We start from the raw sequence: 12,336 nt of genomic DNA, 5'->3' as shown, positions 1-12,336 counted from the left end.
TATCCTGGCGTTTTAGCTTCCTGATCTGAGCCTATTGTGAAGCAGTTGGACCATGCATGACTGTCCAACCGTTCAGTGGCGTCTACATCCACTTTTATGTACATGTAGGATTATCTCTTCTGCTAATTAATCACTGTGTCTTCTTTGATTAATTGGTGCCTTTGTTCACGATTGTAGTTTTGCCCAGGAGGATTTTCATCAATTATAAAGGCAGGACACAAGTTGATCTCTCTAATTCAAGAACACGTCCAATGTGAAAAATAGCCACGGGACACGAGAGTTCCTCCAGATTCCTCTCATAGATTTGCCAGTTTTTTTATCATTTACAATAATTACTGTAAAATACTTTCTAAGAATTGTCAGAAAAAAAATATATATATTTTTAACCTTAGATGAAATGAAGTCTGGACAACCATATGTACTTAACTAAATCTCCTAACCTGTGAAAGTCATTCTGCTTGTGTAATCCTTGGACATAGATTCTACACTTGCTATGAAAGTCATTGATTGAGCCTCTGTTTTAACAACTGACATAACAACTGTCATAAGATGTAGGTCTGAGAGGTTTCCTATTACATATTGTGTCCTGGACATCAGGGGTCCCCAACCCAACCCCCCCGGGCCGCAGACAGGTACAGGTTCGTAGCCAGTTGATGACCGGGCCACATAGTGGGAGGTAAGTGGTGACCATGGTCCGGATAGGACTATCACAGACCACTGTCGCCGCTCACCTCCCGCTATGCGGCCATGCCTGTCTCTCTTCTCCTGCTCCACCTTCCTATCAGCAGGGGGGCGAGAGGAGCTTGAGAGAGCGGGAGTCTTTCCATATTAACAAGCGGGTAATCACCTGCTTGTTAAAGTGGTTGTATACCCTAATTTGTCATTTGTACCTACAGGTAAGCCTATAATAAGGCTTACCTGTAGGTAAAATTAAAATCACCTAAACCTGTACGGTTTAGGAGACATTCCCTTTGCATGCAGCTGCTGACGTCAGCAGCGCATGCGCTCTGAATGCACAGCTGAAGGTCCGGCAGATCTTGCCAGGAAGAAGACTCCTGCACGCATGCGCATGAGTGACGTCATCGCGGCTCCGGCCAATCACAGCGCCGGAGCCGCGAACCTGGAAGAAACGCAGAGGGCAAGATGTCAGCTCCCTTGGCGTAGACCGGGCTGCGATACGGAGCCTTCGATCTAAGGTATTTCATAATGAGCTAGTATGCGGTGCATACTAACTCATTATGCCTTTGCCTTGCAGGGTTTTTTAAAATTAATTAATGAAATTTTTTTGATGTGCGGGTATACAACCACTTTAATATGATAAGTTGGGCAGCTCCAACTGCTGTCCAGATCTGCAGCTCTTCCCACCCTCTGCTCTGATGATAGGATGACATCATTGGTGAAGTGGGAGACCCTGGAGAGGATACACAGGTTGAATCCTGCCTCTGCCCTCCTGAAGGTAGGACTATGCAGTGGAGACAGAGAGTAAAAGGGGCACGGTGAGTAGAGAGAAAAGGGGGGGGGCATGACTACTGCTATGGGTGCTGTGATTGGGGGGGGCTGTGATGGGGGGGGGGGGCTGTGATTACTGGGGGCACTTTACAGTTCAGTCCCATTTATATCACAGTGGCCCTTTACAGTGCAGTTCCCTTCACTTCACAGCCCCCCTTTACATAACAGTGCCCTTTTACATCACAGCGGCCCTTTACAGTGCAGTTCCCTTCCCATCATATCCCCCCCCCCCTTTACAGTGCAGTCCGCATTACATTAATGTAAAGGAGACTGCACTCTAAAGGGACACTGTGATGTACAGGGGACTGCACTGTCACGCAAAGGGGGGGCTGTGATGTGCAGGAGAACCGAGGACACTGTGGGACTGCTTTAAAGGGGGAATTGTAATGTAAAGGGGGGCTGTGGACACTGATATAAAGGGGGGACTGTGCTGTAAAGGGAGGTTGTGAATGAGGGCTGAGGACTGACTCTGTGAATATGCCATCACCAACTGCCCAGCAAACAACCCTCCCCCCCACCACCACCACCACCGGTCCCTGGTGCAAAAAAAGTTGCACTCATGCACAATCACACCTTTTCCGAAATACATTTACCTCTTAGTTTTTTTCCTTTGGTGTTCTTCAGTTATGCACTCCGGCAGCATAATTTATTAACAGTTAAATGTAATTTTATCTAAAGCTGATTGACTTTTAAGCAGGATATCCAAAGCTGTTTTTTTTTGTTCTATCATTGGCAGAGAACACAGCTTGACCTGGTGATATCAATAGATAGGGGTACAGCAGTTAACCCCAAGGCACTATATCAACTAGGAGCTGCAGAGCAGCAGGCAAACACCATGGGGCCTATTTACATATATAAAAAATGATGGCGCATTGTATGTCACAGGCTCGCAAAGCCATCACAAATTCTAACTGTATTTTGCTCAATATGTTGATTTCCTATGATTGTCAGCTCCATCTAGCTGCCATCATGCTTTTTTTATTCCTGAAATACCTCAATTAGGAAAATCATATTTTGGCCACTAGATGGAGCTGACTATAATAGGAAATCAACATACTAAGAATTTACAATGGGAATTAGAATGCTAGTGACATTTTATTCCATTTTTTTTTATAAATATAAACTATAAATATTTATAGACTCACAACTATTCTCATTTTCAATGACCCCTGCCAGCTTTTCCTATTACAGCTATCCAAGCTTGATTTCTCATTGTTGGCTACATGTCAGCAGCATGAATCACTCCCTGGATTCCTATACATCGTAGAGACCACCTTCTCAGAGATTCTGGCTTTGCTCCCTTGTGGAGCATCTTCCTGCTGCAACTGGAGGAGTCTTACCCCTCCTGCTGCATTCTCTCTAATATGGAAAAAACATGAAAATCAAATAGTGAAAGCCACCTCTTCTAATGGTTACAGCATGCGGGCTCAGGGAATCTTACCACGGGAGTTCCTAAAGCTGGCTACACATTATACAATTTTCTTGTTCAATTTCCTTTAGATTTACCTTCAACTATGTAGTGCAAGGGCCTGCTTGATTGCAATTTGAAAGTGTTCAGGTTGACCTCATATTATATGGTTTTAGTAAATCTAAAGGAAAATTGTACAAGAAAATTGTATAATGTGTAGCCAGCTTAAGACATAAAAAGCTAACTGAAACTACTGGCATCTACCCAAATCTGAATATCGGCTTAGGATATACTGGCCATTTAATTATGCTGATGTCACCTGCTTAGAGGACGTTTACCAATTGTGCTGCAATAAGACAATCCAAATAATTAAGATGGTAGGTGGTGAAATATTATTATTTAGACCACTTTTTCTCAACCAAGGTTGCGTGGAACCACAGGGGTCCTCCAGTGGTTGCAAACGGTTCCCAGAGAAAAGAGCAGTGGCAGATTGATCTCTTCTATCTACACTGACCACAAATGTAAGAGGTCATTTCTACACTGATGACCACCATTTGGGGTCACTTCCACACCATCCACTACCGTAAGGGTTCACTTCATTTTTACACTAACCAACATGTAAGGGGACAATTCTACAGTGACCACTAATGCCAGGGGACACTTCTAAACTAACCACAAAAGTAAAGGGTCACTTCTACACCGACCAACAATGTAAGGGGTCGCTTCTATACTGAACCCTACTGTAAGGGGTCCCTTCTACACTGACCAACATTGTAAGGAGACTCTTCTACACTGAACCCTACTGTAAGGGGTCTGTTCTACACTGACCAACAATGCCAGGGAACACTTCTACACTGAACCCTACTGTAAGGGGTCCCTTTTACACTGACCAATAATGTAAGGGGACACTTCTACACTGAACCCTACTGTAAGGGGTTCCTTCTACACTGACCAACAAAGGAAGTGGTCACTACTACACTGAACCTTCTGTAAGGGCTCCCTTCTAGACTGACCAACATTGTAAGGGGACACTTCTACACCAAACCCTACTGTAAAGGGTTCCTTCTACACTGAACAATAATGTAAGGGGACACTTTTACACCGAACCCTACTGTAAGGGGTCCCTACAATGAACAACATTGTAAGGGGACATTTCTACACTGAACCCTACTGTAAGGGTTTCCTTCTACACTAACCAACAATGTAAGGACTCACTACTACACTGAACCCTATTGTAAGGGGTTCCTTCTACACTGACCAACAATGTAAGGAGTCACTACTACACCGAACCCTACTGTAAGGGGTTCCTTCTACACTGACCAACAATGTAAGGTGACACTTCTACACTGAACCCTGCTGTACGGGGAGACTTCTACACTGAACTCTACTGTAAGAGGTCTCTTCTATGCCAACCACCACTGTAAGGGGTAACCTCTACACCAACCACCACTGTAAGGGAACACTTCTGCACTGGCCACCAATGTAAGGGGACACCTCTACATTGAACTCTACTGTAAGGGGTCACTTCTACACCAACCACCACTGCAAGGGATCACTTCTGAACTGACCAACAATGTAAAGGGTCACTTCCACACCAACCAACACTGTAAAGGGTTACTTCTACACTGATCAGAACAATGAATGTTCCCTCTACATTTTCCAAAAAGTGTCAGTGCAGTCTTCACTCTCTTTTGGCCATTATTATTATTAATGTAATTTCATAATTATTACCTACAATTCTATTTCCCTGAATTTTCTATTTAAGGGTTCCCTGAGACCTGAAAACTGTTTCAAGGATTCCTCCACGACAAAAAAAAAAAAAGATTGAGAAAATCTGATCTAGACGTCAAGTTTTTTCTCTAGCTGAGCCTCCATTTCTCACCATATCACATACCTCCTGCCTCTGCGGAGTATAAGACCGACACAACTGTCCATGAAACTGTTAATAAGACAGGAGAGATGGAGGGCTATGTTGAAGGAAAGGTATCTAGGTATCTGACGGTTGTTGTGAAGATTATGAGTGGTCCATGGGCTGCAGAGGGTAGATAGGAAGAGGATACCTAGGAGTTTGGACCTCAGGAGACCAGAAAGGGTTCAAGATCGTGACCGACACACAAAGAGAGTCACTTACCTGTGTAATTCAGGAGAGTCAGTAGGTAGGTATCAGGTGTCCAGAGAAGAGGATGAGAGGCAGCCAGGCACCAGGAGGGAGGAGAGAGCTATCAGATGTGATGTGTGCTTACTAGCTGGGTGACTCCTACTAGCTAGCTCACTCTTCTGCCCTTGTGGTCCCCCCCCCCCCCCCACCCCAACCCACCCCCTGATCGCTCTGCTGCCCCCTATTCTTCACCTCTCCCCCTTATCTGATGGTGACATTCTCTCCTCTTAACCCCTTATCACTAGTTCTCTTCTACACTCCCTAGCAGCCGGTGCTCCCTGCTCTCCCTAACAATACCTGTGTGTCAGCACTGTGCTCCCCGATGTGAGCTCAGACCCCCAACAGCCCCCCGGAGATTGGCTTCACTGGAGGAAAGCTTGCAGCTTCTGCGGGAGAAATGAAGAGATCTCAGCAGACGGACAGACTCATTATGGGAAATCAGCTGCTGTTGCTAGGAAACCAAATTCTTTTTTATCTGGAATCTGCCAGCAACAGAAAACAAATTATTCCGAATCCTTCTCACACCTTCTGCTGTTCCCGGGTGTGCACACAGCGAGCGCATCCACATCCATCCAGCGCCCTCCGCCGCTCCTGAGCTCATCACATTGCTCTGCTCTTCATACATTGCTGTGTCTCCAGGATCGCAGCTATTCCTGCTCCCATATTCATCCAATCTGCTCAGTCTGCTCTTACTGCTTCATGCAGAAAATACACAGAGACACAATCTGTTCATCTAGGCTCCAGCACCTTCCTCTTCAATGTCCTCCTACATTATACCTGTACCTGCTCTCAGATGGTCCCTGAGGGGGGATTGGTGGGCACAACTGGATCTGTAGAACACAGGAACCAACCAGTCACCTTGTTACATGTGAAAATGAAAGCTGATTGGTTGCTTTGAGCTCCACATTAGCTCCAGTTTTCAGAAATCAGTTGTAGAGCTAGGGCCAGATCTGGACTGTGGTGGCTGCATTGGTTTTATCTTCTCCGCCCTCTGCTTTCACCTGGTGATCAGGTCAGTAAAACACCTCCTGTATTAGTGGGACTTAAAGTGGCTGTACAGGCAGAAGGTTTTTTTTTATCTTAATACAGTCTATGCATTAACCACTTGCTTACTGGGCACTCAAACCCCCTTCCTGCCTGGACCAATTGTCAGCTTTCAGCGCTGTCACACTTTGAATAAAAATTGCGCGGTCATGCAACGCTGTACCCAAATTACATTTTTATCATTTTTTTTCACAGAAATAGAGCTTTCTTTTAGTGATTTTCAATAACTGCTGGATTTTTTATTTTTTGCTTAAAAAAACGTAAACAGACCGAAAATTTTGAAAAAGAAAAACAAAACAGTTTTATAGTTTGTTATAAAATTTTGCAAACAGGTCATTTTTCTCCTTCATTGATGTGCGCTGATGAGGCTGCACTGATGGGCACTTATAGGCTGCATTGATAAGGCGGCACTGATGGACACTGAGAGGTGGCACTGGTGGGCACTGATGAGGTGGCACTGGTGGACACTGATGGGTGGCACTGAAGGGCACTGATAGGTGGCACCGATGGGCACTGCTAGGTGACACTGATAGGCAGCACTTATAAGTGTCACTGATGACGAGGCACTGATGGGCAGCACTGATAGGTGGCACAGGTGGGCATGGATAGGTTGCACTGATGGGCACTGCTAGGTGACACTGATAGGCAGCACTTATAAGTGGCACTGATGATGAGGCAATGACGGGCACTGACAGGTGGGTATTGATAGGTGGCACAGGTGGGCATTGATAGTTTGCACAGGTGGGCACTGGCAGGCGGCACTGGTGGGCACAGATAGTCAGGTGATGTCTCACCCTCTCCGGGTTTGGCAGCACTGATAGTTGGCACAGGTGGGTATTGATAGGTGGCACAGGTGGGCATTGGCAGGCGGCACTGGTGGGCACAGATACTCGGGTGATGTCCTACCCTCTCCAGGACTGCTGTCCCTCTGACACAAGCCGTTGATCGACTGTTTTTTTTTCTGCTGACGCTGTCGGCGCGAGCAGAATAAAAGCCGATTGCCATCCTTTGTTTACATCGTGTGATCAGCTGTCATTGGCTGACAGCTGATCATGTGGTAAGGGGCCATCGTCGGACCCATATTCTGATCTGTGATTAGCCGAGTCTCATTGACTCGGTGATCACAGAGCGCGGCCCGCAGGGGGCACGCAGGCAGCTCATGCACGGGAGGACGTCTATTGACAGCCTCCCGGCAATTAAGGTCTGTGCTGTAGCCCTCATTCGAAGCAGTTAAGATAAAAAACCTTCTGTGTGCAGCAGCCCCCTTGGGCCCCCCTTATACTTACCTGAGCCCCATCTCTATCCAGCAATGTCCACGAGTCCCTTGGCTGTCCGAGACTCTCCCTTCTAATTGGCTGAGACACAGCAGTGGCGCCATTGGCTCCCGCTGCTGTCAATCAAAGTCAGTTAGCCAATCAGGAGAGAGAGGGGGCAGGGCCAAACAGCAGCTCCGTGTCTGAATGGACATACGGAGCTGCAGCTCAGCTCGGATGCCTCCATAGCAAGCTGCTTGCTGTGGGGGCACTCAACAGGAGGGAGGGGCCAGAAGCACCGAAGAGGGACCCGGGAAGATAAGCAGAGCAGGTAAGTATGACATGTTTGTTATTTTTTTTTTAAAAAGAGAGACTTTACAATCACTTTAAGATAAAAGCCTTCTGTGTGCAGCAGCCCCTCTCAGCCCCCCAATACTTACCTGAGGTCCCTCTAGATCCAGCGATGTTGTAGGATTGTCTCGGGCTCCTCATTGGTGCCATGCCATTAGCTCCTGCTGCTGTCAATCAAAGTAAGCCAGTCAATGAGGAGAGAAAGAAGGTGGTTTCGGGCCATGGTTCCGAGTCTGAATGGCCCAGGTGCCCCCATAACAAGCTGCTTGAAGCACAGAAGAGGGACCTGAGAAGAGGATCGGGGCTGCTATGTGCAAATACACTACACAGAGAAGGTAAGTATAACATGCTAATTATTTTTAACAAAAAAAAAAAATGAGACTTTACAATCACTTTAAAGAGGTTGTAAAGGTTCATTTTTTGTCTAATAAAATTAACAAACATGTTATACTTACATGCTCTGTACAAGGTTTTTGCACAAAGCAGCCCAGTTTCTCCTCCTCTGGGGGGGTCCTCTGCCACTCCTGGCTCCTCCCCTTCATTGGGTGCCCCCCATGGAAAGCCACTTTTCATCGGGGCACCTGTGCGGGCGCGCTCCCAAATCCCGCTGCTGCGTCCATAGAATACATTAAGGTGAAAAACCTTGAGACTTTACAATCACTTTAGCTCTGGAGGAATGAACATCGGAGGCACAGCAGACAGCAGCATTTTCAGCAAGGGGTGAGGGTAGTGTTAAAGTGTTGCTAAACCCAGGAGCCTGCATTCTGTATATATATCTGGTCCCCCACAGTACACAGAACATGGAAATGCAATAGTTTTAGTAAATATAAACTGCTAAATACCTTTTATCATCAGCAGTATATAGCAGTTAGAGCAATCTTGTGACTTCTATCAGTGTCTAGCAGAGCACTGGTAAAAGCTTGTAGGAGGAGTTTTCATTCTCCTATGATTGTCCTATGAGGCTGCAGGACCCTTGACCCTCTGTCTGGACAGTAGTGATTGGCCCTGTGCTGCTGATCACATGCACCCTCCCAAGAAAAAGAATAAAAACTCACTAGCAATACACACCAAACTGAGTATGTGCAGCTTGCCCCCAAGGCTCTGTTCTATCAGGAGATGGATTGGGGACTGTGGAAAAGGGGGAGGATCAGAGAAGACAGGATCAAACAGCCTTTTTACACAATGCAGAGGATCAACCCCTTAGGTTCCACAGTGAGTATAACAAGCATGCTTTGCTACATATACAGACTGATTTTCCAACAAATTGAAGCCAAACTCCAGATCACACTTTATAATCAGTTACAGCAAACAGTTTTTTCCTTTTGGGACAAAGGTTTTACATGCGCAAATAAAAACTGATCTATTAAAGGCAACTTTTTTTATTTTTAAAAATAACAAACATGCTATACTTATCTGTCCCAGATCCTCCTCTTCTGCAGTTCCCCTGCCAGCACTCCTGGCCCCTTCTTCCTACCTAGTGCCCCCAAAGCAAGCACCTTGCTATGGGGCACCCAGGCAGGCTCACTTCTAAACCACTGCTCTGCGTGTCCATTCACACACAGAGCCACAGCTTGGCCCTGACCCCTCTCTCATCATTGGCTCACTGGCTGTGATTGTCTCAGCCAATGAGGATGGAGAATTCCAGGAGAGCCGAGGTTCTTGTGTACATCGCTGGATCACAATGGGGCTCAGGTAAGTGTTAGTGGAGGGGGGGGGGGGCTGCACACAGAAGGTTTTTTTACCTTCATGCATAGAAGCATTCAATTTTGAGCCTTTACAACCACCTTAACCACTTGAGCTCTGGAAGGTTTAACCTCTTCATGACCACTGCATTTTTTGCTATTAGGCACTGCGCTACTTCAACTGGCAATTGCGCAGTCATGCAACACTGTACACAAATAAAAGGTTTATAATTTTTTCACATAAATAGAGCTTTCTTTTGGGGGTTTGTGATCACCACTGGGTTTTTTATTTTTTATTATATAAACGAAAATTCTGAAAAAAACTATATTTTATACTTTCTGTTATAAAACATATCCAATAAAATCAAATTTCTTCATAAATTTATGTCAATATGTATGCTGCTACATGTCTTTGGTTAAAAAAATCCCAATAAGTGTATAATTATTGGTTTGTGTGAACGTTATAGTGCCTACAAACTATGGTACTGTATATATTTGAAAATTGATCAGTCCTAATGTACTGACGACCAATCACATTTCTTGAGGCCTCAAAATGCTAGCACAGTACAAATATCCCCGAAATGACCCATTTTTGTAAAGTAGACAGTCTGAAGCATTTAGTAAGAGGCATGACGAGTTTTTTGAAGTTGTATTTTTTTTTTTTGGTCAAAATGTTTTGGAAAATGAAGAAATTAAATAAAATATTTTTTTTTCACAATTTTTCCATATTACATCCTGTCGCCAGTGCAGTACAGAATCATCCTATGACTGGTGTGGCGGTGATCAGGTATACTGACTGGTGACAGTATGTAAAAAATGATTTTTTTATTCCATTTTTAAAACTTTTTTTTTCTTTTTTTAACTTTTTACATTGTTATCATGCGATTGCTATGACCAATCATAGCGATCACATGATACCCAGGTACCGATCACAGGAGGGGCACGCTGCGCTCTTCTAACCCGGAGCAGGCACAATGAAATACATGTATGTGACTGTGCCTACATGTGCCGCCCCGCAGCACAAAAATTACTAAAATATATATATATATATATATATATATATATATAAATTCCTTTTTTTATGTGACCACATATCCTCTATTCTCAGCTGCATAAGGAGCTCACAGAGCTGGAGGAGGAGAAACAGCAGCCCACTGATCTTCACAGTGAATGGCTGTGGGAGAGGGGGTGTCAGCAAAAGTCTGATCATTGGAGGAGAGCAGGTTGAGTTCTCGGCACAGCTAGAGAACTGATCATGCTATGCTCTTGTACTTGGTGTGGTCAGTTTTTAATAGGAAAGCAGAGGGACTAGCAGGAACACCAGATATTTCACACAATAATTGTGCAGTGCATTTTTTATAGCACTGATCGCTGTATAAATGTGAATGGTACCAAAATAGTGTCAAAAGTGTCCGAAGTGTCCACCGCAATATCGCAGTCATGATAAAAATCAAAGATCACCGCCATTACTAGTTAAAAAAAAAAATAACAATAAAAATGCCATAAATTTATCCCCTATTTTGTAGACGCTATAACTTTTGCGCAAACCAATCCATATATGCTTATTGCGATTTTTTTTACCAAAAATATGTAGAAGAATACATATCGGCCTAAACTGAGGAAAAAAAATAGTTTTTTTTTTGTTTTTTTAATGGGATATTTATTATAGCAAAAAGTAAAAAATACAGTTTTTTTCAAAATTGTCGCTCTTTTTTGTTTATAGCACAAAAAATAAAAACCGCAGATGTGATCAAATACCACCAAAGCAAAGCTCTATTTGTGGGGAAAAAAAGTATCAAAATTTCATATGGGTACAGTGTTGCATGACCGTGCAATTGTCATTCAAAGTGTAACAGCCCTGTATTGAAGTGGTTAAAGCCCCACACATGGCAATGGATGTACTGTCATGGTCACCAATGGAGGAAGGTCCATGTGAGACATTTCTGATTTGAATAAGGTATGAATTAAGACAGAGAATTGTTCCCATTGGTTGGAGAGGTCTTATATGGGATTATTTTAATGTTTTTCTATGTTCTTATTGTTTATAGCAACTGCCCTGTTTATCAAGTGGTGTTATGTCAATGTAGGAAGTGAATGGTGCCCTCTTTCCCTCTACATTTTGAGAGGAAACATATTGGGATTGGCAGGTTCTTTGGCTTTGCTTAAAGTGTGCTTGAACTTTTGATAATCTTGGGATTCTCTACATGCTGCCAGCCCTCTGTTAGGTATTAATATAAGTGAATATGTGTCTTTCCACTACAATTGGTCTCACTGTGGCGCATTTTGCTTTATTTTTATTGATTTTTATTATATTAATTATGTATAGGAAGAGAATTGGGCTTTATCCCTCATGTGACTGCTAGTGTCCTTGCGGACAACCCCATCTGGTGCACGATCTTCCTTTTAACATCCATTTCGTCACCCAGTGACCTTTGGCATCCTTGGTAAGATGATCCCTCAAATGACCCACAAATATGTGTTTTTGTATTTCAACATCTATGGCTGTATTTCAAAGAAAAAAGATTTTTATGTAGGCATTGCCATTTTGGAATGTTGGTTCATTTACAAATGTCATGTTTTATTTTTAATGGCATTACACGTGGTATTCCTAAGTCTCAAGCCGCATGGATATATTATGATAGTTTTATTATCAACATTGTAAAAGAATGTTTTTATTTCTTATGCTGTAATAAATTTATGGATATTTTATTATACTTTCTTGAAGTTTTTATGTCTAGCACCTTAAAAATCCCCTTTTTGCTGTTAGCCTTCTAAACTGATTACACTTTATAGGATGCTGTGCTTCTGACCCTCTCAAACCTGGGAAGCGCCTGCTTCATGCAGTGCTGGGACAAGGTCATTTAGAGTCCAGGGCGAACATGCCAAATTGTGTCCCCTCCCACCAGGATGTATGAGCATTATGTTTCAGTA

General features: G+C 43.8%; 1 protein-coding gene across 2 annotated transcripts in view; it reads right to left on the bottom strand.

Annotated features, from left to right (window-relative positions):
* Positions 1-6,019, bottom strand: part of LOC141133019 (neuropeptide Y receptor type 1-like) — a 37,705-nt gene extending 31,686 nt beyond the window's left edge. The window contains exon 1 of one of the 2 annotated variants that reach the window (XM_073622080.1): positions 5,601-6,019. The gene's annotated coding sequence lies outside the window, so the exon portion shown is untranslated. Of the gene's footprint in view, positions 1-5,048; positions 5,213-5,600 lie in introns of those variants that run through there. The other variant, XM_073622079.1, reaches the window with a different exon arrangement.
* Positions 6,020-12,336: the final 6,317 nt, after the last annotated feature.

This window comes from Aquarana catesbeiana, linkage group LG03 (genome assembly GCF_042186555.1).
Source record: "Aquarana catesbeiana isolate 2022-GZ linkage group LG03, ASM4218655v1, whole genome shotgun sequence".
Lineage (NCBI taxonomy): Eukaryota > Metazoa > Chordata > Amphibia > Anura > Ranidae > Aquarana > Aquarana catesbeiana.
This window is presented reverse-complemented; position numbering and strand designations above follow the sequence as displayed.